Raw genomic sequence first — 18,800 nt, 5'->3', positions numbered from 1 at the left:
TGATAGTGCTGTGATCATTGTATTGTGTATAGGTATTCGATTGCTTGTGCCTGGAAGTGTGGGTGTGTGGCAGCCATATCAAAAGCAGCATGAACTGAACTCACTGACGGTCTCTGGATTATCTTTGCAAACGCAATATTTGGCAACAAGGATGGCTGAAATCTCTCTTCCACCACCTCCTCCCTTCCTTGCACTACCCGGTGAGCCCCCGATCCCATGGGTTCGCTGGTTACAGTCCTTTGAAACCTATCTCATTGCTCTTGGACTAGAAACTGTGAGTACGGCTCGGAAAAAGGCACTGTTATCCCATTGCTTGGGAGCGGAGGGCCAGCGTGTTCTTGGGACATTGTGCACAGCAGACTCAATCCAAACATATGATGAGGCTGTGGCTCTGTTAAGCACACACTTCTCTGCCCCACAAAGTGCCCTCCTGCGGCGATTCATTTTTAGGCAGCGTCTCCAACTCCTCGGCGAGTCAGTGCATCAATACATGGCTAATTTGAGGGGGTTAGCTAGCTCGTGCAAGTTCAGTGCATTACAAGATGAGATGGTGCGTGATCAACTAATAGAGCACACAAACAACGTGAGAGTGCGTGAAAGACTTTTACTCGAGTCCGATGATCTGTCGTTGTCACAGGCAGTCAACATTGCCTTTCAAGTGGAGTCTGCAGCCGAATGTGCAGCGAAACTAGCACACACACCCAGTGACAGCACCTTCGGCCCCGACAGCTCTGACACGGTAATGCTCGCGCGACGGCAGCAACGCGCGCTACCGTGGCAACAGTGTGGAAACTGCGGATCTCATTCACATGCTACCAGAGCGCAGAATTGCCCCGCGCGCGGCCAAACCTGTCGCAATTGTGGAAAACAAAATCACTTTGCCAAGGTCTGCCGCTCTGCCCCTGTTGCTACAGATGAACATTCTCAGTCCTCAAGCAGTTGGCCTACAATTCACAACGTGAGCTCTGGGCCAGTAGTGGCTTTCAAATCATGCACAATTAACCTGAATGATGTGTGCATCCCGCTGTTGTTGGATACCGGTGCCAGCGTCTCACTGCTGAATGTGGACACATTCAAACGCTTTTTCAGCTCCCTGCCACTCTCTGCGCCCTCCACTACCCTTTGCGGGTATGGTAATTTGAAAATTGGACTAGTGGGCTCAGTCAACTTCACAGTACGCTATGGAACAAAAGTTTTGCCAGATTTTTGTTTTCATGTGGCACGCCAAGGAGCTAACCTGATGGGACTGGATCTTTTCACAGACCTGGGTTTTTATCTCTTGGACACCGGCGGGTCTGCGATTCTGCACGTCGCCTCACCGTGGCGCCAAACATGGCCAGCACTCTTCGAGGGTCTGGGCTGCCTGACTGCCTTCACCCACCAGCCCATGGTTGACTCCACCGTTACCCCTGTCATTCAGCCACTGCGCCGCATCCTGCTTGCTCTCCGTGACTGCAGCTACTGGAAGCCGGCATCATCGAACCAGTTGATGCCTCCCCATGGGTCTCCAACCTGGTGGTCGCAACGAAAAAGTCAGGTGGTCTACGCGTCTGTGTCGATCTTCGAGCAGTGAATAAGGCCGTAATCCCTGACAAGTATCCACTGCCCACGTCAGAGGAACTCACAGCGCAGTTCTATGGTTCCATCCTGTTCTCGAAACTGGACCTTCGACAGGGCTATCTACAGGTTCCCCTCCACCCCAGCAGCAGGGACCTCACTGCTTTTGTGACACATGCTGGCGTCTTTCAGTACACCAGGATGCCATTTGGACTTAGCTCTGCACCCAGCTGCTTCCAAAAGGTGATGGCCTCTGTGCTCGCGGGCATTCCTGGGGTGGCCATCTACCTGGATGACATCGTCGTGCATGGGCCCTCGACCTCCACTCACGACGAATGCCTTCACAGAGTTTTCACAGCTCTAGCAAAACACAAGCTCACACTGAATGGCGAAAAGTGTGTCTTTGCTGTTTCAGAGATCGAATTTGTGGGGTTTTGGTTGTCGGCTGATGGTATATCCCCACTCCAGTCAAACGTGGATGCCATTCACAGCATCCCAGAACCCAGCTCTGCAGCACAGGTTGCCTCCTTCCTTGGCATGACTGGGTACTACCTGAAGTTTTTGCCCCAGTACTCAGCCACCACAGCTCCACTGCGCCAGCTCCTGCGAAAGGATGAGCCCTGAGTGTGTTCACAAGCCTGTACGGAAGCTGTTCACCTCCTCAAATCGCAGCTCACGTTGCCTCCAGTGTTGACTCACTTTGACGTCGCCAGCCCCACCCTCGTCACCTGCGACGCGTCCGCTGCAGCTGTGGGGGCGGTGTTATCGCAGATACAGAATGGAGTGGAGAAACCAATTGCCTTTGCCTCCCGAGCCCTTAGCCCCACCGAACAGAAGTACTCAGTAGGCGAGCATGAGGCGCTGGCGTGCGTCTGGGCATGTGAGCGGTGGCACCTGTACACGTATGGCCGTGCCTTCACCCTGCGAACCGATCACCAGGCTCTCACTGCCCTGCTGTCGACATCCGGCACGGGCCACAGACCACTGCGTCTACACCGCTGGTCTGACCGCCTCCGCCAATACAATTTCAGTCTCCAGTTCACACCAGGACGTGACAATGTTGTTGCAGATCTGCTCTCCTGCACTGTCTCTGCCCCAGCCCCACTCGTCGGATCTGAACAAGTGGAACAGGATATCGTCCAGATGCTGCACACGCCTCTCCAAACCACAGTCTCTCTCCAGGAGCTCAAAGAGGCCTCTGAACAGGATCCGGCCCTCTCCCAGCTGTGCACCTTCATGAGAGATGGCTGGCCTCGCAAGGTGCCTGAGGAACTGTCTGCCTACTCCAGAGTTAAAGAGGAGCTCTCCTGCTGGAATGACTCCTGTGTTGCGTGTGGGCTCTGCACTGTGGTCCCAAGTGCCCTTCGTGCCCGTGTTTTATCCATGGCGCATGAGGGCCACTTGGGCATAGTGAAGCTCAAACAACGATGCCGAGACCTAGTGTGGTGGCCGGGTATCGACAGGGAAATTGAGGCCCTGGTCAAGGACTGTGCAGCCTGCCTTGTAAGTGGCAAGACTGGGCACCAAGCTCCCCCACCCCTGCAACCCCTTGCCTGGCCCTCTCAGCCCTGGGAGCACCTGCAGCTGGACGTCTGCGGTGAGATCCATGGTGTCCCCCACCATCAACGGTTCCTAGTGGTGACCTATGACCTGCACTCAAAATGGCCAGAGGTCACTGCCGTGGGCTCCGTCACCTCTCGGGTCATCATTGATATCCTTGAGTCCCTCTTCTCCCGCTGGGGGCATCCAAAGGCCATCACCACAGACAATGGCCCCCAAATGGTCTCTTCGGAACTCTCCTCTTACCTTGAGAGCAAGGGCATCCGTCACATTCGCACAGCATACTACCATCCCGAGTCAAATGGGGGGGGGTGGAGCGTTTTAACCAGACACTGAAAAATGGCCTCAGAGCACACCTATCCCAGGGGTGTGCGTTTGACAAGGCCCTCCTCCACACACTGCTGCACTACAGAGCCTCCCAGCATTCCACTACAGGGGTCTCACCCGCATCCCTCATGCTAGGCCGTGAGCTCATGCTGCCCCTTGGCAGGCTCCGCCCCTCGCTAGCTCAGAGCCCTGCTCCACCGGCTCAAGCCACAGTCGCTAGACAGCAGGAGAAGATGAATCTCTGCTTCGACCAGTCGAAGAGGGCCAAGGCGTCCAACATCTCAGTCTCCGATTGGGTCAGAGTCCGCAGGCCTCACCGCAATAATAAGATGGCGTCATTCTGGTCCTCCCCTCTCCAAATCAGCTGCCAACTTGGACCAGCCACTTTCTGCCTCACTGATGGCTCTCGGTGGCATGCCAGCCGCCTTCGGAAGGTGCCAGCACCCCCTGATGCGGGATTATACGGACCTAACCCCCAAGCCTTACCCTCAGAGTGGCGGGATGCACATGTGGCTCAGCCAGCCAACCCTCAAGCAGATGTTGTGCCTCAGTCTGCTCCTCACCAGTCCACACCTCGGCCTGTTCGTACACGTTCTCGCCCTGGCCACCTACAGGACTTTGTCACTACATTTCATGTTTGAAATTCTGTGAGGGGGGAGGAAATGTTATGTCTGACATTTGGTGATAGGTACTCGATTGCCTTGGCCTGAGCACATGGAGTTTGATAGTGCTGTGATCATTGTATTGTGTATAGGTATTCGATTGCTTGTGCCTGGAAGTGGGTGTGTGTGGCAGCCATATTAAAAGCAGCAAGAACTGAATTCACTGACGGTCTCTGGATTATCTTTGCAAACGCAATACCGCTTCTAGGCCCCCTCTGAGGGAATGGCTTCTGCCATTCAAACAACCTGAATGAAACCATCCCGCAACCCCTAAGCCGGTCAAGGCAACAATGATTGCAAAGACCAAACATGTACATTTTGAATACAGACACTTCTTTATTTCACAAACTCTGTGTGTCTCATTTCCGCATGACAAAGTAATAGAAAGAAACACAAAAAAAAGCAGTCATTCACATAACTGGCTCTCACAACCTGGAGACAATGTCCAAAACAGTAACAAAAATTATCCACGAACCTCGGCCTTCAATAAAACAATGAACAACATTTTGCCACACCTCCTACTTTTTGCCCTTCGAGGGTGATCTCCTTCCCTTGCGAAATTCCCCCCTTCCCACCCTACTGCTCCTCCGTAATGGAACCCCAGTGGCTGGAGCAAGGCTGGGGGAAGGCTGCTGATTGTCACAAACTGAGAATGCAGATGCCCTTGAGGGTCAACCTGGACCAGCTCTGAGCCTGGAGGGCCCGGCTGCTGACTGCACCAACTCTGCATGGGCGGCAGCAATCTGGCCTACAGGCGGTGGCAACTACAGTGGAGAAGTGCCAGTGGTGGCAGCAGGAATGCTGTCATCTTGAGAGAGGACAGCAACTCCCCGCTCGATCGACACACTGGCACTCCCACGGGGCAGCACTTCAGCATCTGGAGCAATCTGCTGGAGCACAGATTGCTGGCCTGCTGCGGCGCGGTGAGAGCCCCGGGGAAATCTGCCTGATCCAGCGAGGGTGGCAGCAGTCAGTGCTTGCGTGGCCTCAATCTGCGTCTGCATGAGACCAGCCACTGACTGCGTTGCAGCACTTAGCATTTGCGTGGCAGCCGCCTGTGCTACAGCGAAGTGCTCCACACTCCTTGCCAGTGATTCAGTGGATTCGGGCAACCTTGCCACTGCAGCCATGAGCTCAGTGTGCCTTTGCTCCGCCTGGGTGCTCATTTCAGCGAGGACTCGCTCCTCGTCTGCGTCCAGTGCAGCAGGACTCGAGGCCATACTCTCCCTCCGGGGAGAAGGCCCCAGAGCTTCCCTACCCCCCTCGCGTTGCTGCAGCCCGCTGGGTCCTGGAGCTTCACCCTCATCAGACCATTCCCCCCTGCTCCCCTCCAGGGAAGGCGTGTCCCCAGTATGGGCATGGGCTGCCTCGGTAGAGGGTCTCGCTGATGGTCCGCCTCGCCTTCAGCTTCACTCTCACTGGCAGCTTGAGGGCCCGTCTCCTCACCTGGTGAATCACCATCTGAAAGCAGGGAGGTACAAGAGTGGCTTTAGCGTGAGGACAGGGTAGCAGCAAGGGAGGCATGAGTGCAGCGATTTAGTGACTTGGATTGAAAGCGTCAAAGGCTGGTCTGAGGAACAAGTGGAAGGAGAGAGGACAAAAAGGTGATGACCTTACCATTGCTGTCCAGAACGGGGTCGGCATCTCCAGTGGCGACGGGACCAATCACCCGGCTTGCCACAATTCTGTGGACGCGCTCCTCAAGAGCGCTGAGGGGTTGAAGCTGAGGCCGCCCTCCACCGGTCCGTTGCTGCTGTCTCCTATTATGAGACAGCTTGGCCTGCAAGAAAAAGGATGGCGTCTGAGTAAATATGCAGCCATGATCTTGCCTGAAATGCCTCCAATGGTTGAATAGCCCTTACTGTATGCAGCCATGGTCTTGCCTGAAATGCCTCCCATGGTTGAATAGCCCTTACTGTATGCAAAGCGTGGAATGTACGTGTGTGTTTGATGAAAGGGCCATAGGTGTTGGATGAGTGTTGGGCATTGAGGCTTTCAAGACCCTCTGGCCATAAAGTGAGGTTGAGATGGAGGGATGAAGAGGTTTTGAAAAAAAGGCACTCACCCTGACGACCCAAGTGAGGTCGTTGAACTTTTTCCTACATTGCACATGGGTCCTAGGCACCATGCTGCTTGAGGACACTCTCTGAGCCACCTCCCTCCACACTCTTCTGTACTTGCGTGGCAAAGGCCTCCTGCCACTCTCTGGGTACAGAATGGGTCTTCTGCGCTCCACCCTGCGAACCAGAGCCTCCAAAGCCCGCTCACAGAAGCGCTGTGCTCGCTCCCTGGTCCTTTCCATAGTGTCTGGCTGCTAGATTTAGCCACAGGTCTGCCCAGGCCGAGATTCAAGGCTCCAGTGAGCTGGGTGTGGCTGCAGAGCAAGATCGACCCTCCCCTTTAAGAACTGACCGGCCCCAGTGTGTCTGTGTTCAATCGCTAACTGACAGCACCTGCGCTGCGCCCGCCCTCTGAGGTAGCGCCTCACTCCGCGGCCTTAGCACCTTAAGAGAGGTGTGTAGTGCCTGATTTAGCGCTCCAATCACTTCCAGGGGCGATAAAAGCCAAGTTTGCTGTCGGAGGCGATAATTAGCGCCAGGCGCTAAACTTTGCGCACCGCCAGTAATGGCGCCCAATATGGGGCGATACCGAATTTTTCCCCCTTACTCTTTCTTATTCTTTCTCATTCTGATCTGTTTCTTTATTATTATTTTCAGGTTTTTCTATTCTTCCATTCCTACACCCATATACATTTTGCTTTCCTTTCTGCTTCTTCTTGTGTTTTCCTGTCCCCTGCCATACTAATAGTTTAAATCACTCCCTCACAGCACTAGCTACTCTCTCCCACCAGTGGCTTGGTCCCAGCCCTATTCAGATGAAGCCCGTCCACCCTGTACAGGTCATTGTTGGTCATGAACTGGTCCCAATGTCCACTTGCCACTCATTTACCTCTCATCGTATTATTCATATATCCACTAGCACATGGCAATGGGAGTAATCCTGAGATCGCTACTCTTAAGTGTCTGCTGTTTGATTTGTGAAATTCACTTTGCATGCACTCAGTTCTATTCCTTCTTATGTCATTGGTTCCAACATTAATTCTGGTTGTTCCCGATGCCTCTCCAAAATCTTTTGCACTTATTCCGTGCTCTTGTACTCTTTGCCCCATTTATAAAACTTAAATGCTATTTACCTTTTTAATGGCTTTATCTACCTGAATTCACACTTTTAGCATCTTTCCATTGATTGTATACATCTATTCCTAGTCTTTTCCTCCATGCAGTATTAACGCACACCTCACATCAAATTGCATCTGCCACCTGTCTGCCCATTAGATTAATCTGTCTTGCTCCTGAAGTCTTTTATGATACTCCTTGCTGTTTGCCACTTCCACCATTATTTATAAAAGCTAATGAAAAATATTTATTTATGATTTATGCTTTTATTACATCAGGATTTTCATGCTGAGCATACAGAGGTAGTACTATTAATTTCATTCCAAAATCCAGTATAGAACAGCCAAATCACTTTTCCGGTCATCATTTTTGGGTTCATTGAGAAATCTGGCTCAAATGTTGTACAACAGCTGAAGCAGTACAGCATCCCAGTAATCAAAGTGTATCAAACTGTCCTGTATACTTATCTGTGGACAGTTCCTTTGTGTTAGTAAATAGATTTAAGTGTGCGTGGCCACACACTGAGCACTGTGGCTGAGCAGTATGAAACCAAAGCACTACTGCCAGCTTTTGTGATGTGGCATTGTTTAATGTCTTTCATTTGCAATTGCTCTTTAAATGTTACATAGCCATTAGGTCTCATCTCATTATTCAGCACTGTCATTCCTCACCTTGATAAGCACAAAAAGCACTGGTGCAATATCCTGCTCTACTGAAAAGTGATGTTGGATAAGTAAAGTATAGCAAGTTCATTGGTACAAAATGTTTGATCTTGAAAGAATACAGTCATGACATAAATAAATCATAAATGTTTTGGCTTTCTGATTGTAATTGTGAGCTATGGGTTGTAATGTTTGCCTTTTCAACATTGATCTTCCTTATTTATTTTATCCTCATTTATCAAGAGACAACTCTATCCAGCATGGAACAATCATCTAACAGTTTAGGTATCTTTATGAGATCCAAATTATATTCCCCTGTTCCCATATTACATATAATCTTAGCTTTCAGTCACTTTTCAGTTTTTATGTTCCATCATCAGCAGCAGCATCTTATTCCAGATTCTGTTCTATCCCATTGAATCAATTGTTAGATAGGTTTGTAGCTTCAAGTTTTGTGGCATTGTCTCCTCTCGCCATCAGTAAGTTTGTAGTGCTTTCTGGAGGAATTTCTTGTTTTTTTCCATTTCCGCCAAGTGAAGTCAGCTACGGCGTCTTGATTTTTTCCTGTTGAACGGGAATCAAGCACTGCTTAAGCACTAAAGAAAACAATCCTTGCACAATGATTCATCCAATGTGTCTCCTCTTACCGCATATGTCCTTCCAAATTGGATCTAAGGTGAAAATCAGTTAAACATAAATACATCAGGTCAGCATGGAACTAAGCTGAGCTTAGGAGAACACTGCGGTCAGCAGGGGGGCCGACTTACTTAAATAATAGGGGAAGAGTTCCTCTGTGTGCTAGCTGTTGTGAAGTTGTAAAGCTGGTTATAAAGAATGGGTTTATGATTTTGCTATATCTGCTGCGCAGTGCAAATCTTCCCTTCAATATAATTGGGATGAAACTGTGAGCTGAAGTAATTTACCAACTTTTTTAATAAAATCGCAGCATCAGAAGGTGCTGAAAACACATTTGTACCTCTTAATGTCGGAGCATTTGCTTCAAAGTCTCTGGAGAAGAGGACTCTGGTTACCTTGAGTAAAACCCAGTTACATTGGATGGCACATGTTCTGGCCAACATGTATTATATCTCCAGCACCTTTTCCTCCCATGATAACAGATGCCACTCTCAAAATCTAAGATACTCTTCTCTCAATATACTACACCCAATCCAGTATGAACAAATGACAAGCCATATAGCACATAAATCAGGTTGAACCTTGAGTCAAGGACTGGTGCATGTTTATTTTCAGAAATGTGCCCAGAACCAAACCGTGGACCTTTGGATGGACAATATGACCATTGTATATTACATAAATATGGAAGAACATCTTTATTAAAACTTTCAAAAATTGCAGTGCACCACCTGTTGTGCCATTACCACTCCCAGTATAGCTGCTATCATTTTCATTGGAGCCTTCACATGGGCGGACTAACGCCCTACTGTTTCAGGTGGGAGCCTACTTTCAATATGCTAATCGGGGTCCTTTAATGTACATAGGTCCCCAACGCAATTTTGAGGTATGAATGGGCAGAGCGAGTGTGGCTCTCATTGGTACCAGGCGCAGATCAACCTAACCAGCAGTCCTTAAAGGGACTGCTGTAGGCCGCTCAGGAAAAGGTAAGCACCAGCTTTTTTTTAAATGATTTTTGTGGGTCAAAAGGAGCATGAATGCTCCTGGCACCCCCTTCCCCACGATTGACTCCCTCCAACCCTCTTCACTCATTGCTCCAGCTCAGCACTGCGGAGGAGCCTCTGGATTTCCTGAGCACTTCGATTGGCAAGGTACCTGGTGATCAAATGTTGACGAAGCCCAGCCTTTCAGCACGGATCCGGTCTCATGCCGAGGACATCGGATGGGCAAAGGAAATTATTGCACTGCCCGTCCCCTGCCTGGGGTTAAAATTGACCCCAGACTGCCCTGGCAATTATGTTTTGGAGCCATGGTACTGGACTGCTATGAGCACTTGCAGATGGGTTTTCTATGGCAGTGTGAGCTTTCACAATGCAGCTGTTGTTGGGACTTGTTCCATTTTTTAGGTATTTTAATTTGTGGAGACGTGCTCGGTGATACGAATAATGTAACTGCATCATGGATAAAGTCATTTACATCTCATTTACAAAAACCAATGAAAAGGTTTGCTAAACATCCTTAATGGACAGTTTTGATCCTCTAAAGGATCTGGCGCAATTTCTGTCTCTTGGAGGACCAGTGCCTTGTATTTTCTTTTGTTAAATCAAACATGAGACACATTAACATAGTGCCTTCATTAGGCCACTTATAAGATGGTCTGATCAGTGCTTCTAGACTAATGTGTGTGGATTGATTCTTTTTAATGAAGCTGTGTTGATAGTACTTAACACACTAGAAATACAATCATTATACTGTCACATTTTATTTGATGCTGCTAAAAAATATTTTTCCAAATCCTTTCTTTCCTCCCTATAAATGGACTATACTTATCAACTAAAACTTAACATAGGTTTATCCTATAGAATTTTACATTTCTACTGTAAATTAAGCAAAATGTCACAAAACTAAACATTATAATTATCCAATATTGTGGTTATGTATTAAATACTTCCTTTTTTATATGCTCAAAAAATGGATTTAGCATTAGTCTTACAAGGCTTAGAAATAACACCAAAGCCTCATTGAATTAATAGCTCCATTCTTTCCAATATTACCAGTAAAAAGCATATGTACAGGAGGTAGCATGCAATAAATTATACTCGTGTGTGATGCATTAGCTACGTGCTCTTTTATGGACTATTTTTGCTATTTTTACATTGTGGGTTATTGCGGGGGGTAGAGTGAAAACAGACACTAAGTGGGTGCTATGCTAATAAGACAGACCTGTCTAAAAGTTTGGTTCTGGTCTGCAATTTTGGGGCTAATTGATGATTATCATGATTTAAATGTGCCTGGAGGTGCTAAAATGGACACCTGCACGTTTAGCACTCAAGCGCTGATTAGGAGCAATTTTCATGGAGCGGTATCTGTAGCCTCCACGCACGTACTTCCACTGAAGGTGTGGCATGCAGTGCGCTGGCTGACAGTCAACGGCACGGTGTTGCTCGGGGACCGAGGGACAGGGCTCAAAGCTTCTCGGACGCAGCACTGGAGGTCCTGGTGGAGGAGGTACAGAGGAGGAGGGATGTCCTGCACCTGCATGGGGGGAAGGAGGCCACAGAGGTAAACAATGTGGCTTATGTGGGAGGAGATCACTGAGGAGGTCACAGCTAGCAGCCCTTCCCAAAGGACATGGCTGTAGTGCCACAAGAAATTTAACAATTTGACATGAGTGGTCAAGGTAAGAGCCCATCTCACAAACACACTTCTCAATAACTGCACCACCACCACCAGCATCACAACCTCAACACACTTCATCCACCATCTAACTATACACTGACATTCACAGACCCAACACTGTTGCATCCTTCACAGGCACTACTCACACTTCAAACGCATCTCACAACTCTTCAACTATGTGAGGCAACACACACACACACACACACACACACACACACACACCTGCCAATACACTCATTCACAATCACCCTCTTTCTCTTCCAGGAAAAGATAGCACATAACCGCCACCAGCAGGAGCTGACCTGGGGAGAGGAAGCACCCCTGCATGAGATTACTACCCTTGAGGAGGCAATGCTGGTGGTGATCGGGAGGCAAGTGGGAGACGCCTTGGCTATAGGCAAATCAGGGGACATCTCACCTAGACATCACTCCAGCTTCTTTACAGATCCACAGCTATTCCTAATCCCTTATCCCCAAACCTATCTTCACTCGCAAGCTCCAGATGGTCTCATCACACACATCCTCCTACAGTGGCCACACGCACTGCACCCTAACCCTTCTAGCTTTATCATTGCAGGCTCCCAGGAGCAAGATCCACCTTGCCCCTCCCCCCCACCCCCCCGAGGAACTGGAAGAGGAGGAAGAGCCACCTTGCGCTCCCTCCCCCCAGAGGAAGAGGAGGAGAAGGAGGAGAGCGAGGAGAATGGCACGGTGTCAATTGCTACTGCTGTAGCAGGCACCAGCTCAGAGGCCGGCACCATGCGTAACTTAGAGGCTAGGGTAGAACACGAATCCGCACAGTCACATGCACTGGCCACTAGTGGGCAGCAGCCATGCCGGGTGGAAGGGACACCACAGATGCCACCTTGCCGGGGGCAAGGTCACATCCTAGTTCTGCTGTAGAGGAGTTAGATGAGGACTGCGCAGGGCCAAGCTTCAGAAGAAGGTTGATGGGTCTGACAAACAAAATGCTTGGTGCAATGGACAGCCTGCCTGAAAGCTTACAGGTTGTGGCTGGAGGGATGGAGGAGTCTGCCTCCAGCTTGGCCCATGGCTTGACGCAGAACCTAGAACCCATCTTGTCAAGGGTGGAGAAGCTGGCAAATTCTATCCAGTGACCTGTTGAGCCCAACATCAGGCAGTGTCTGATGACTGAGGCCGCAGCTTCCACTGTAGTCATTGCAGCTTCTATGAAATAACAAAGTGCTGTAGTGGAAGCCCAAACAGCTTCCATTGCACTACTAGCATCTTCCATGGAATGGCAGAGTGCTGCAGTGGAAACTCATGCAGCTGCCATGTTGGCTTTAGGCTCTTTGGTTGAAAAGGGCTTGCAGAGTGTCTCAGCTACCAGAGAGCTGTCCCCCAGCAGATCACTGGGCTGGCTGAACACACGCCCCAAGGTAGTGGCGTGGGAATCATGGAGCAGGAACTTTCCTCCCTCTCTCTGGATGGCAGCATTCCTGCTCCCTCCCCCGCCACTCCACCATTGCCCTTGCAGTTGCCTTTCAGACAGGCGGCCCAGATTGCTCAAGCCCATGCCAAGGTGCTGCAGTCTGAGATGGGGTTATCACAGTCTTCAGCCTCTTGAGGGCGTCGCAGGAAACATAGAAGATAGGAGCAGGAGTAGGCCATTCGACCCCTCAAGCCTGCTCTGCCATTCAATGAGATCATGGCTGATCATCCAAATTCAGTACCCTGTCCCTGCTTTCTCCCCATATCCCTTGATCCCTTTAGCCTTAAGAAATATATCTAACTCCTTCTTGAATATATTTAATGAACTGGCCTCAACTGCCTTCTGTGGTAGATAATTCCACAGGTTCACCACTCTCTGGGTGAAGAAATTCCTCCTCATCCCTGTCCTAAATGGCTTACCCCTTATCCTTAGACTGTGACCCCTGGTTCTAGACTCTCCCGCCATCGGGAACATCCTTCCTGCATCTAGTCTGTCTAGTCCTGTTAGAATGTTATAAGTTTCAATGAGATCCCCTCTCATTCTTCTAAACTCTAGTGAATATAAGCCCAATCGACCCAATCTCTCCTCATACGTCATTCCTGCCATCCCAGGTATCAGTCTGGTGAATCTTCGCTGCACTCCCTCCATGGCAAGAACATCCTTCCTCAGATAAGGCGACCAAAACTGCACACAATACTCAAGGTGTGGTCTCACCAAGGTTCTGTACAAAATCTCTTTGCACAGTAGCTGTAGACTTACTGCACTTTAGCTCCGCACCAGTCAGGATTAGGATTGATTATGTTTCTATGTTTCATGTGGCAGCAGTGTTCCAAAGTCTGACGGTTGAGGATATCTTTCAAAAGCAGTCTTCAATTAGATGGTGGCGAGCGTCCCTCCCAGGTGCAGGCTTCCTACCTGGAACCCTAGGGTGCTCTCTGGTCCCCTTCATCTTCCTCCTCCTCTTCCTCCTTTTCCTCTTGTGGCTTCTGATCTTGGCCCTCTGGCACAATTGTTGGTGGTAACGGCTGGTCTCTCATGATCGCCAGCTTGTGGAGCATACAGCAAGTCAGCATAAATCTGGAGCCCTCCTCGCCTTCCTGTCCCTCCTCTCCCTTTCTCCTCCAGCAGCTGGTGCTGTTCTGCCTGGCCTCATCGCCTCTTCCCATTCCTCCTCCAGACCAAGGGGGACCCCTAGCAAGATCCCCGTGACCAAGCACTCCCTTTCTCCTGGTGACTCCAATAAGTTCTCCAATAAGGTACAGTAGCACAGCACTCGCTCTCTTTAGGTGAAATCCTCAGTGAATTTCCAGAATAAATGTTGATAGACTGTTGGTGAAGTCTTGACAAAGTGCTCCAGAAAGTCTCCCAATGTGTATCAAAATTTCTCTTCAAACACCGTGTAGTCAGTCGATCTCCAGCAGCAAGTGAACATTGAAAGCTGAGCATGGCTTTAAGTAGCGCTCGTAACCCTCACCAATAACTTCTTTACTCCTGTTCTGGTCGCTGTTAGGAGAGGTTGGTAATTGCAGTGCTAGTCAGCAAAATGGCATGCAGAGTCTTTAATGAGTGTTAGAAGCTACTTTACTTGGTTATCAGAGCCTTAATCATCCTCAGGTCGGCCATTCCTAGTGCATGCTTCAACTCCTTTACCAAGATGGCATCTTGCGCTAAAGGCGGGCTAACCAGGCGTTGCAGCTCAAAACCCCATCTTGACTATCTCAGAGGCTCTTTAGCACCTAAAGTACTGTGGAAAATTGCCCCCATAGTGTCTCGTTAACACATTCCAGAAAAAGATCATAAATACCAGATTATGGAGAATGTGCACATAAAGAGTCAAATTTTAACTTTGAATTTGCAACTATTATTTCTACAAACATATTAGGTATGTAATAGAAATGCATTTTGTACAGCAAACTGTTTTCTTAAATATGCTTTAATGTATTTTTTTTATGACTTTCTTTGTTACTAAGTGTAAACAGTGTTTTTGACTTATCACACTCTCAACTTCTGATAAAATGTGCTTTCTAAAAACTACTCAGGAACCTAAGAATAGGTGATTTATGATATTTAACAGACCTCAGATTTATTCATGCTTAGAAATATTATCGAGAGTTTCATTACACAATCTGTAGCTTCTCTTGTAATGCTTGTACTTGGGTTTTGTGCCTCAGGACATTGATTTAATGGATAATGCTTCTGCTATTACTTGGCATTGAAATTACATGCTGCAATAATGACATTTCAGGGAGACATGTACTCTTAGCACATAATATGTTCTCTATGATTTATTATGGAACTGTAACTAGGTACAGATGAATTCATTGTATTTTACAACAGTTGGGAAATGTGTCTGCAATTGTACATTTTATACTAATATCAAATTATGAAACCTTGATACATTTAATAGAAAATCTTTATCTTCATTGGAAATTCACCATTTCCTGCACAATAATATGGCACTTTCAGTAATAACCTGCATATTGAAGAAATAAGTAAATTAGTTTTCATAAGTGTAGACTTTTATTTTGCTCTCCTAATTGGGCTATTTATTCCAAATGGTAATGAGAAATTAAACTCTCCAAATACTGATTTATAGTTTGTTCATCGGGCATGAATTGCAGAAGAGATCCCTGCAATTTTGATGCACACTGACCTATGTTTATAGTCCCTCACTAATCATTAACCTGTAAAAGCACCTAATTTACAAAATGCTCCTTTTGTAATATGTTTTCCCAGAATAGCATTATAAAAGTGGTCCACGGTTTACAGCACCAAGTAAAATTGCCTTTCAACCTTGGGTGTTGCTTTAAAGTTTATAAAATCTAATGCCACCTCCACGTCCTGATAACCTGATGTAAGTCTGACACTTGCAGAGCAGCGCAATTTTTGTAAATAAAGACGTTAGGCCTTACATTAGCATATGCAAGGGGCACACTGTCTGTTTTATGGTGCTGCCCCTGATACCTCAAATAGTGTGTTGAGCAAATTCCGTTCAAAGTGGCTACTTGATTTATAAAAGGTACATCTGCAGAAACTGGCAATCTGTGAAGAACTGTTAAACTTGATTTATACCAGTATAGTTTTAAAAAAAAAATAATCAAAACTCACTTATGCCAAGAGTATTGACAACAAAATAGCAAACTACTTTAATTTCTTGGTGCCTTTCAAATTTGCTGTGATGTATCTCAAAGTATATATGTTGGTCTTACCTGTCCAGCTTCTGCATCTGCTTTTTACTTGGTGTCAGAGCTTTGTAATGCAATTTGGGCATAATCGTATGCTACATTACAAGTCACCATCTGGAAGATGTTTGAAGATTTGTATTAATTAAAACAATTTTTTTCAGCTTTATTTTCTAATGCTTCTCCTCACTGATGATGTTATCTCCCTTGGCATTGCAGCATCCATTAGCAATGTACTACGTGGAAGATATGTTTGTGCAGTTATTTACTCCCCATCCGTACTTTGTGAAAAAGATGCAAAGAGAATGGCCCGGACTTAGTGGTCGGGATGACGGCAAACTGGCAGCGTTCGCCGTCATTTCGCCTTTGAAACTGACCGCAACTTCGGGGTTTGGCGCATGGGCAGGCGCGTGTGGAAATCCCCCAAGTTGCGGCCAGTCATTGACAGCTCCGGAACAGGCTGTGCTGTTCCACCCCACCCCCCCACTCCCCACAGAGCCGGCAATCTGTGTACTCAACCAAATCCAAACTGACGAAAACTTCAGCTCTTCCGCAGTAAGTACACTGTCAAATTCCCCACTAAAAGTTAGACCCAAAGGGATTAGGTGTAGCTGGGGTTTTGACAGTGTTATTATTGATAAACAAATGGTAAGGGCCTGGAAAACAAATTTTAATTTTGTGCAGTGTGAAATTTGTCCATTATAATAAAAATACATATTTAAGTTTTCCATCTATTTTTCAGGTTTGCCTTTTCCCCATGAAAGAGCCCCAATCTTTCTTTTGCTCTCTCTAACTATTTAAAAAAGATTTTTAAGAGCTTACTCTTCCTTGTTCGCTGTCTGTGAGAATTCTGCCTTTTGATTGGCTGCTTAGACAGCCTGTTGATGTCACAGCATCTCGCACAAGGGAATCCCCACTACAGTCCATTGAATTGAGGGTCGGAAAACCTGAAGTTCTGGACACAGGGATTGCAAGATCCTTGTGCGGAGCATACTCTGGGGCCAGCTGTGAACGTCTTTGCTTCACTGCTGACCGCAAATTTAGGGCCAATGTGTATGTGCAAAAGAGCAGGAGAATGTAGATGCATGTGTCAGAGAGATGGAGTGGGCGTGAGATGGGTAGATTTTCGTTTTCACCGCCTGGCCGGGAATCTGGCAGAACAGATCGCCCACCCTTTATAGAACCTGCCCGATTTTCTTTCCATTGATATCAATGAAATTCAGGCGGGTTCTGTAAAATGCAGTGATCTGTTTCACCAGATTGCTACCCAGATGGTGAGGACAGAAATCTACTTCAGAGTGTGCGTGGGGGTAGAGAATATGGCCGGAATTTTGTTTGGGGAGGTGGGTTGGGGGCAGGGGGCTCCAAGGTGGGTGGAAAACCCTGGAGGCTGGGTTTCCCGCAGGCCCTGCCGATTGTACTGGCAGGGCCTAATGTGAACGTGAGGCCTCGGTTTCCCGCCTGTTGAATCCGTGATTCTTAAAGTATGATGTTTTCCAATAACTAGACGGAGGCTGTAACTTAACAATCAACAGGTGTTTACTGGAGGAGGGTAGTCTAAAGACTAACAGTACAGAGGCATGCTCAAGGCTTATATACAGGTGTGGTCACTGCCGGTACTACAGTATACAGGAGCTGTAAAAGTAGTTCTCTCTTAAAGGTACATACACTACAATTCCTCCCCTTTTAGATTAACAGTACCCATAACATTCAAATAACAGTTAACACTTTAACATGCACATTAAACTGAAATAGCCCATTTACAGATTCAGTCTTTGGGGCGGCTTCCTGATCCTTTCTGGATAGCGCCTTTCCTGAGGTTCTTGTTCTTGGTGCGGAGGCGATTCTGGCCCCCTTTCGTCCGTTAGTTCATCAGTTTCCGCTGCTACTGTTTCTGAGGTAGATGCTACCGGTATGTTGGGTTCACCACCAGGTATGAGAGACATGGGGTTGACTCGTTCCTGTGACGCTAGAATCTGGTCGACGTGGCATCTCACAATGTTCTCCCCGACATCCACTGTGTACATTAATGGCCCCTGCCATGTGCATATCGTTCCGAGTTGCCATTTCTCTGTTCGGTAGTCGCGGGCCAAGACTGGTTGTCCTACATTGAAGCTCCTTGTCGGCTTCTCATTGATGTGCTGGAATTGCTTATCCTCAACATTTCTTCGCACATTTGGTCTGAGCAAATCCAGACGAGATCTCAACCTTCGGTTAAAGAACATCATGGCCGGGGTCTGGTTGGTAACTGCATGTGTCGCATTTCTGTAGGCTAACAGGAAATTGTCCACCTTATGCTGTAGTGGAATTTCATCATCGCACATGGCCCTTATCGCCTTTTTAAAGGTTTGTACGAACCTCTCAGCCAATCCATTTGTGGCTGGATGATACGGGGCGGATGTGTAATGCCTTACCCCATTCCTTCTCATAAATTTCCGAAACTCTTCGGACACAAACTGTGGTCTGTTATCAGAGCAAATCTGCTCTGGCAAGCCGTTCCTGGCATATATGGTCCGTAGGACTGCAATTGTTCTCTCTGTAGTGGTTGAGGACATTTTGATCACCTCAGGCCATTTCGAGTGCACATCCACTGCTATTAAGAACATTGAGTTTATGAATGGACCATCAAAATCAATATGCACCCGTTGACATGGAGAGGAGGGCCACTCCCATGGGTGTAGAGGGGCATGCGGTGGTGCATTTTGGACCTTCTGGCATCCTGAACAGCTCTTTGTTAGGTCCTCGATTTGTTGATCGATCCCCGGCCACCACACATAAGCCTTAGCAAGGCTTTTCATTTTCACCCCTCCCAGATGGCCTTCGTGAAGCTCATTGAGCACTCTCTCCCTTAACTTGGGTGGAATTACCACTCGGGATCCACACATCACTGTCCCTTGGCATACTGACAG

The 18,800-nt window shown here is 47.8% G+C and overlaps 1 protein-coding gene across 1 annotated transcript in view; it reads left to right on the top strand.

Moving 5' to 3' along the window:
* Positions 1 to 18,800, top strand: part of dntt (deoxynucleotidyltransferase, terminal) — a 656,785-nt gene that overhangs the window by 324,117 nt on the left and 313,868 nt on the right. The window lies entirely within an intron of this gene.

This window comes from Somniosus microcephalus, chromosome 8 (assembly GCF_052327205.1).
Source record: "Somniosus microcephalus isolate GS21.2 chromosome 8, FLI_Smic_1.0, whole genome shotgun sequence".
NCBI lineage: Eukaryota > Metazoa > Chordata > Chondrichthyes > Squaliformes > Somniosidae > Somniosus > Somniosus microcephalus.
Note: the sequence above shows the minus strand (reverse complement) of the source record. Positions and strands in the feature narration are given on the sequence as shown.